The following is an 8967-nucleotide window of genomic DNA, read 5'->3' as shown; positions in this document are numbered from 1 at the left end:
AAAGGGGAAAAAAAAAAAAAAAAAAAGTGAACAATCACCAAAAAAAAGGTTACTTCTGAGCAAGGATTTGAGTCACAAATACTTAGATCTGCAAACAAAATAGGTTCATTTAATTTAATCCCAAAGGCAATTTATTCAACATACATTACAGGTAATTATTTTAAAACCTGTTAAAATAGTCAAATTTCACACATTCAAACTTATACACTGTAACAAGAAAAAAAAAACATGAGGCCATTTTAAACTCAGCCTCCTTCATTGGCCTCATCTGTTACCACAAATGCTATTAGGGATTTCACTTTGATAGGAAATGACAGGCTTTACTAACATTTCATAGAAATCCCCAGCTAATTTAACTGCCAGGCTGGCTCCTCAAATTATGAAATATTAATCTGGTCCTGAGGGATGGACACTATATATAATTTAAGGTATTCTACAAGGAGGGCTGTATTACTCCTGATCTTGCTTGAGTAACACAGAAGTATTCACCTCTCCCGTGCTCAGTTCCATCCTAGCTATGGCAGCCTTGTCCCAGCCAAGGCTTCAAAGAGAAAGCAGTCCAACTCAGTACAGCGAATGAAGGCAATACAAACTGGTTTTGATTTTTTAAACAGGAATTAGAGAGAAGCCTATTTTCAGCTCAGAAGAGGTCAACAGCACAACTGAAAGATGGTGCAGGAGTATTCACAGAAGTCCATTTAGGAATCAGATATCTAATATTAGAAAAGAAATCACATTCTGCTGGAAAAGGAATCTTAAAGCTGCTTCTGTGAAAACAGTTATGTAATCAAAAAAAGTTTTCTGAAAGTATTTTTGTGTAGAAAGAGAAAAAGAATTTTACTATTTTCCAGCCAAGAAAAATTGAAATATGGTCATTCAAACAGTATTATTTCTTCTCAAGTTAGTACCCCTACAAACGTGTATTAAGATTACAATTCCCTTTGCTTGCTTCTTTCAGGGGTATGTTAAGGCAAGAAACTGGTTCTCCTGGCTCTCCTTGATACTAGTGGAAAATTATTTGATATGCTTCCTAGGAAAAAGTTATTCAATCTGATTCTCCTCTTGCTTTGGATTAAGAGCTACAAAAGCCAGCATCATTTGACAGGTATCCATGAGAAGGGTTAATTCTTTTTTTTCCCCAGGTGAATTCTTGGCTCCACATACTTGAGAAAACTGAAGCCAGAGGTAAAAGTTCAAGATGCTCATTTACCTCTCTCAACATAGAGAGGCTAGAATTTTGTTACACAATAGCCCCACATCTTCACAATCATTTTAAGCCACTGGAAGAGATGGTCCAAGAACCTCTCCTACACATCAGCCTTTGCAGCTCATTCTCATTTCCTTCTACACCAACATACGTCTTTCTGTGGCTGTACAGTCAGCTAGACCAAGGATTTGATTCAGGGTGAAACTAGCTTCTCCAGTCCTCTCTCAGGTACAGTGCTGACTTAAACCAATCTCAACACTTTGGTGTAAATCTGGTTTGAAGGCTTTCGTCTCCAAATCAGAAATGCCATGGTCACCTGAAGCAAGGTGATCTTATAGAGTTTTTTTCCAACAATTTTACTCAGAAAGCACTGAAGGGCTAGGTTTGTATCAGTGAGTTTTATACTACATCACGTGCTGTCTTCCCACAGATGTCACAACAAGGAATTTACACCAGTGTTGTGTACTACAGGTAACACATCAGCAACACGGTGCTCCTGCCTGACACAGGATGTATGCTAGAAGGTGACCTGTGGCCTGATTAAAATCCAACTGAAGAAAGACTTTTAAAGCTGTAGGTTTCAAGGAAATCTAAGAGTGAGACACTCTGAGCCACAAGATCAGCACAGTTTCAGTCTTCCAAAACAATGTTGTCAATGTTGTCAACTGCTTAAAATGATAGAAATACAGTAAAGAACTATATATATTGACCATATTTATTTTTGTGGGTGTAATGCACTCTACATCATATAAATATATTTTTCTTGATTACCCTTGAACAAAACAGTCATGTAGGACTTGAAGCACACACAAAACCACATTTTCATTAAGCCTCTTCTGCTGTAAGGTCAATGACATGTTTACATGTTACATTAAACACAATTCTATATAGTATGTGCCAACATATGTCTAGAGTTTCTTTAACCCCTTCTGCCAATACTGTGATCCCTTAGCTGAAATTAAATTGTGTCTGGATGTTCATTCAAAGGTTGTACATGAAGGCTGGAGAATCAGGCTGACATGAACCTCAAAGTGACACAAGAACTGCAGTCTTGCCCCTGGGGAGGAATGACACCATGGCACCTATAAATGCTGGGGGCCACCTAGCTGGAGAGCAGCTTAGCAGAAAAGGACCTGAGGGTCCTGGTGGACATCAAGTTGAACATGAGTCAGCAATGTGCTCTTGCTGCAAAGAAGGCTAATTGTATTCTGGGCAGCATTAGAAGGAGTGCTGCCAGCAGGCTGAGGGAGGTGATACTCTTCTACTCAGCACTGGTAAGGCTACCCCTGGAATACTGTGTCCAGGTCTTGACTCCTCAGCCCAAAAGAGATGTGGACACGTTGGTGTGCATCTAGCAAAGGGCTATTAAGATGATGAAGGGACTGGAGCATCTCTCCTGTGAGAAAAGGCTGAGAGAGCTGGGCCTGTTTAGCCTGGAGAAGAGAAGGCTCAGGGAGAAATCTCATGACTGTATGTAAATGCCTGCAGGAAGGGTGTAAAAGAGATGGGGCCAGGCTCTTTTCCATGGTACCTGGTGACAGGACCAGAGACAATGGGCACAGACCGAAACACAGGAGGGTCCCTCCGAACATCAGGAAATACTTTTTCCACTGTGCGGGTGACCAAGCACTGGCACAGGTTGCCCAGAGAGGCTGTGGAGTCTCCATCCTTGAAGATACTCAAAAATCATCCAGTCCTGGGCAACCAAAGAGTCACAGTCCTGGGCAACCAGCTCTAGGTGGCCCTGCTTGAGCAGGGGGCTGGACATGATGACCTTCAGGGGACTCTTCCCACCTCAACCATTCTGTGTAGCTGCTGTTTTGTGAAGCCTTTCTATTCTAAAAAACATGTAGAGATGATGTTTCCCCACTCCATCTTGTGCACTGTAAATCCCTCCACGTTGTGGTTTCCAGCACATATGGAATGCATTGCAAACAGACAATCCGCCAGCTGTGGTGGCGACTGAGAACCGCAACGCAGTTATAAAACAAGAAACTTCAATCCCAGTTTTACTGCAATTATGTTAATAAGCCTCAAACATAACCATAACAAGAAAAAAAGTTTCTCTGCATTTTTTTTTCTTTAGATTGATTTAATTAGATTAAGGGGGGAAAAAAGCTGTACCTTGGTAAGCTAAGTTATAAACTCTAAATTTTCTTATAGATTAAAAAAAAAAAAATTAAAACCTAGTTTTATAAGGTAAACTTAGATTTCAGATATATTTCCAGGTGTTGTTTAAATCATATATTATGTTAACATTGCATAATTTCTGTTTAGTTTTGCTATCTATAGGTTATTATCATTCCATAGGTGTAAAGTCCCCCATATGTAGCCAGAAGCTGCATTTTTCTAGATAGTGTTTGTAAGCATATTTTGAAGTAATAATCTCATAATAGATGACACACTCAACCTTGAAATCTTATTTCCCTTCATGGTCCCCCACCTTTTTATACACTTGATGAACTATTTAGTAGTAGAAAAGGAAGAACCTCTGCAGTATTATCACATATTTAAGCAAGACTTTGTCAGATCTATGTGGTCCCATTCAATTGAAAACCTCAGCTTCTCACATTAGAAAAATCTGAGGTATTGTTGATGCAGTTGGGCAAATCTGCATGCTGTACATCAGACTAGCAGGACACTTCACATCAAGGATGTCCTGGATCTCAAGGTCATTTTGCCATTGTAATGAAAAAACTTCTTGACAACAGCAGACTGGCACCAAAGAGAAAAACCAAACATACTTCTCTCACTCAGTACCTACATGGGCTCAGGAGACTATTATGATCTTAGTTTGAGGCATGGATATCAGACCCAGGTTTTGAAAGGATCAGAGAACAGACTACTAGTTAAATATTTCTCAGGTCTATCACTACACCCTCCAAACACTTATTTTACATTAATTTTAGGAAAGCACTTGCATACTCTAAAGCCTTTCCTAGAGCTTGTGGTTAATGAAAGCAAGTGACTTAGCTGCCCTGTGATCTGAATTATAGAAAAAGCACATGGTTGGCAGCAGGTTGGGAAGCTTAACACAAGACCATGGTTTCACTGGCTCCCAGTGCCCTGTTCACTGCACTACAGGACTTAGTTCATAGAACCACAGAATCACTCAGGTTGGAAAACACACTCAGGATCATCAAGTCCAACCACCAGCTCTATTCTACAAAGTTCTCCCCTACACCCCATCCCCCAGTCTCTGCAGGCTTAAGGACTTCCTTTATGCATATACTTGTGGACAGTGTAAAAGTGTTTCTCCTCTAAGAGGTCTATTTTTATAAGGGAACAAACACACTTTAAAAAAACAAAACAAACAACCAAAAGCATAAGATCTGATTTTGGTGTTGTGCTTGCTTCATAAACTGTACTGAGATCCTTTTTCAGATTGTTCAGTCAAGATACAGCCTTCCTCAACATACCACAGCTAATATTCCACTCACTCCTTCAGCAAAATTTAAAACAAAGCAGCTCATAAAAAGGCTAGACAGGCTGTTGTAGCTACCTTCTGCCTTCTCATTTAAGAAGTCTGCTGCAAAAGCACACCAGCTATTCAGAATGAGACACTCTGCTGCATATTCATACTTCACACGTATAAATCGTTCCCGCCAGCCTCTTGCTCAAGGGTCAAGCCCAGCTCCAGAGAACACTTGCTGAGGTTCACCTCTCAGGAAACACGCCACCTGCGAGGCTCCAGGGCTGAGGCTCCCAGCACCAGCTGGAATACATTAGCAGTCTGTGGAGACACCCCCTCTGTCCTTCACCAGAGATCTCTGCCAACCCCACATGGCAGTAATTGCTCATTTAGCAACCTCAGTAATTGCCAGTGTTTTTTGTTTTCATGATAATCTCCACCAAGTCTGCAGGCCTCCAAAAGACCTGAACCCAGTTTTCACAGACAAAAACATTCAACTTCTTTTCTAAAGTCAGACTTAAACTTTGGCTCAAAGTGCAGGGCCCCAACACTTGTGAGGCATTCTACCCCTGTTCCAAAAAGGGCTCAGCATTCCTGCTTTGGTTCCAGCAACCCTCCTTTTGATCTCATACCTTGCACAGCACTTCTGGCTTTAAAGCTGCTGCACCATTCAGTGGAAAGCACAGAATGAAAGATGTAAGAGTTCCAGGGATGAAACTGGCCTCATCAAAAAGCTAGGTCCTTGGATTTCCACCTGCACATCTGCTTTTTGTGGGTTTACTTATTTATTTATTATAGCTGAAAGGGATTAATTTCTACGCACCATTTCACCAGCAGTGGTTTATCACTCCATTGTAAAACACCGGGAAATAGCTACAGAAACAAATAGCTGCAAAACAAAACACACACACTCTCAATTGCAATGAAGTGGCCATAAAAGCATTCTCCAATCAGACAAACCATACAGAAGGCTCTCTGGGGACAAAAAAAACCCTCAACCAACTAGTCTAAATAGCTAAGGAAAAAATACAATTTTTAAGGCCTCCATTACCCTGTGGGAAGGAACAAGGCAGCTGCATCTTGATACAGTTCTGCTTAGCACCATTAATAGAAAACACCAGTATCAGTAATTAATCCGTGACGTAAGCCTAAACAGTGATACACATCAACATCAGAATTCCTTCTTAACAAAGGAGCAAGTCATCATATCATGTAGCCATCCAACAGTTAGGTTTACGACGCAGTATGTTCCACTGAGGCACTCCTAGTGCCTCACCGTTCCTGATACAAGGTCAACACTGAGTTGCAAGACCACCTAACAGACTTCTACTCTGATACAGTCTGAAAAACAGCCTAAGTAATTTCCACTATGATATTTAACTTCAGTCATCTGGGAAAGAGGAAGCAGACTTGTATGTTCATAAACAAAGAATAATTAGAGCCACACTTGTGTGTCTGAGCAGACACTTGGATGCTTTCTGTTGATAAATGCATTTGAAATATGGCTGCCAATGTTTCACATGAAAATGACCTGTAAATAGGCAGAAGTATCAGACAGGGCAACTGAGGACCAGAGATTCCATCCCAGAAAACAGAAAAGAAGCACAACAGCTCCTCTATGTGCTGGTGTATTCTTCCCCATAGAGCAGAGAAATCTCAAACTAGCTGTGAAGCATCAATAACCCCTGGGTAGTTTGATGCCATTGTCAGGAGCACAGATGCTATTTTTTTTTTCCCCCCTGCAGATGCAGGCTCAAATTTAAGCATCAGCAACACAATTTTATTGTTTTCTAGATTCTATTGTAACATGACAAGTTGTGGTCACTGCTCAGGAAGAGCTCAGATGGAACCCGGCTAGTTTGCAGTCTCTGAGAGGTACCAGCAGGTATGTGCTGCTTGTTTTGGGGAGAAGAGGAATTTTTTTGCCAGTTCACTGCAAGTAACACTGAATCAGAACTGTGGGATCTGACTGTACTTACCTTGACTTCTGAGAGCCATAAGATCTTCCTCCTCTTCACCAAATCAATTCTGATATGACTAAGATCCACATTACCTCCTCAACCAGAGTAAAGGAGGAGTTGGGTGGAGAATTTGTGTCCCAGCAGAGCTCAAGGGAGGGAAGCAAAGCAGAACCAGAGTGACAGATGCAAAGGTGCCCAACAAAAGTGGGCCCACAAGTCTGGCTGGGCTAGAGAAGATAAAGACATAAAGACAGACTGCCACATGCTAAGCAGCTGCAGTTCTGTCTAGTCTGGGGACCAGTAGACCTACTACACCTGCCTTTCAGGAGATGCCATCTCCTGAAGAACAGGCTGCATAACACTACAAAGAAGGGCTGCTTCTCTGAAAATAGTTTATTGACCTAATGGGAAAGGTAAGGCCACCTTTAAGATGGAGATCAATATAACACAGAGGCTGTACATACTCTGTAGTGTAGGAAGGTTCAGATTCCCTCAGACAGAGGACAGACACTCGGAATAGGCAGGGAGGGAAGCTTCATGTAGCTGGAGCAGGAAATTAAAATGTTCATAGTTCCTCTAAGAGTTCTTCCATAAACTGAGATGAAACACATGTTAAATATGCATAAGTCCCTCTTGTGCTTCACAGGATGTCTGCATACACAGCTGCTAAAACCATTAACGTTCCATCAAATCTTGTAGCAGGTCCCAGAAATTATCATCACTGTACTTACCTGTTAAGGGGTAACTGGGGGAAGTTTCTGGCCTTGGTCTTCACTTAGCAAAGAGGGAACAAAAACTGCCATTTCCCAGTGTACTGGGACATCAATTCCAGAATTATGTTTGTTTACTGAAGTAGGGTAGGTAAGAATAAAGGACAAAAAGGGAAGCATGGAAGATACATCCAAATTCCCCGTATTTAAGAGATGCACTGGAAAGCTGGGAAAGCAAGCAAGGAAAAAGAATGATCTCTGCTTTGTTTTGATAAAGAAGAACTCAACTAAGTCAACACAGGTTTTAACATCTAAGTTAAAGAATGGGAACAACTTCTTCGGGAATGGGATAAAGCAATTTATCTTGTCAGCATGGAAAAGTGGAGGGAAAGGCAGAACAGAATGTGGTGGGAACACAGCCAACAGTAAATAATGATTAAAGAACCCTGCAAATGAGAGCTAAATCACTAATTGCACCTGCATTACTTTCTCCAAATCCCATCCTCCCTCCTGATTCTAAAAACTTCTGGAGACTCACAAACCCTTCTGTTTTACTCCCTCTGTGGAAGAAATGCAATGCCAGAGTGGGAAGACTTCTCCCTTTTTTCCTGCTACTGGCCACCTGCAAGACTGAACTAGTCTCTTCATTTCAGTGCCTTTGTCTCTCCCTCTCCCCTTTTGTTTTGTCTACTTAGCTTTGGGGCTTGGTGGGTGGCTGCTTGGGTGTTGTGGGTTGTTTTCATATTTTCATTTGTTTGTTTGGGTTTTTTTGTAACATATTTCGTATTTCGCATTTTACTTAAAACTTCAGCTCTTGAGAGACACTGACTAGGTGGGAATCTTGAGCTGAATTCTAATATAAATGTTTCAAGTGGTTGAGTTTCAGAAAAAATTTTAAAATGTAACATGAATCCCTGAAAGGCTTAAAAGAAAAGGGCAAAAAGCAAGTTATAAAAAGTCATTTTAAGTCCCAATTTTTAAACAGACCTTCTTTAGGGAGAAGAGTTGTTTCATGCATGAACTGCACTGCCTGGGGCAATGGGACAAACCCATCATGTGGGTTTAGTAATACTGGAACAGCCACACACCGTGTTTTCAGGCTGTGACTGGCATTGACAGGATTCAGTTTTCATTAGGAATTAAAAAAAAAAAAAAAAAAATCTTCGTCTTGTCCCTATCAGGAACTTTCTCATGAAGCACACCTTGAGCAAGGGCTGAGAAAGTTTCAGGATCCGGTTACCTCTATGTGTGTGCATATGTATGTACACAGATACATGCATACATACATATCTGTATTTGTGTGTGTGTGCATGTGTGTGTGTTTCTAATATGTTTCAAGAAATCCTGTTTCCTGTTGGAAGATTTAAAGACACGAAAAACCCACCCATGGACAAATCAGTTACATATCCTTTACTTCTCAAGCCAAATTTTCCTGGTGATATATAATGAGATTTTACATACTTTGTGCCTCATGGACTAATTAGATCAACACAGGCTACTCCCCCTGTCCCTCCCTTTTTGTAGTAGGGATTTTCATTGCCTGTAGCTATACAAGTGCGGTTGCTTTTGCCAAATACTTGGGAGATGCTGCTAATGGCTTAATTTGAACTCCACATTGTTGCATATTAGTATGGAGGAGGGGGTTGTGTGTGTGTGTATTTCAATCCATATTGTGAT

General features: G+C 41.0%; 1 protein-coding gene across 2 annotated transcripts in view; it reads right to left on the bottom strand.

Moving 5' to 3' along the window:
• Positions 1-8967, bottom strand: part of LRP5 (LDL receptor related protein 5) — a 126209-nt gene that overhangs the window by 55034 nt on the left and 62208 nt on the right. The window contains exon 1 of one of the 2 annotated variants that reach the window (XM_026850576.1): positions 6395-6403. The exons of the other annotated variant lie outside the window; for it this stretch is intronic. The gene's annotated coding sequence lies outside the window, so the exon portion shown is untranslated. Of the gene's footprint in view, positions 1-6394; positions 6404-8967 lie in introns of those variants that run through there. 2 annotated transcript variants of the gene reach the window in all.

Source organism: Athene cunicularia (assembly GCF_003259725.1).
Source record: "Athene cunicularia isolate RWA chromosome 5 unlocalized genomic scaffold, athCun1 chr5_part2, whole genome shotgun sequence".
Taxonomy (NCBI): Eukaryota; Metazoa; Chordata; class Aves; order Strigiformes; family Strigidae; genus Athene; species Athene cunicularia.
Note: the sequence above shows the minus strand (reverse complement) of the source record. Positions and strands in the feature narration are given on the sequence as shown.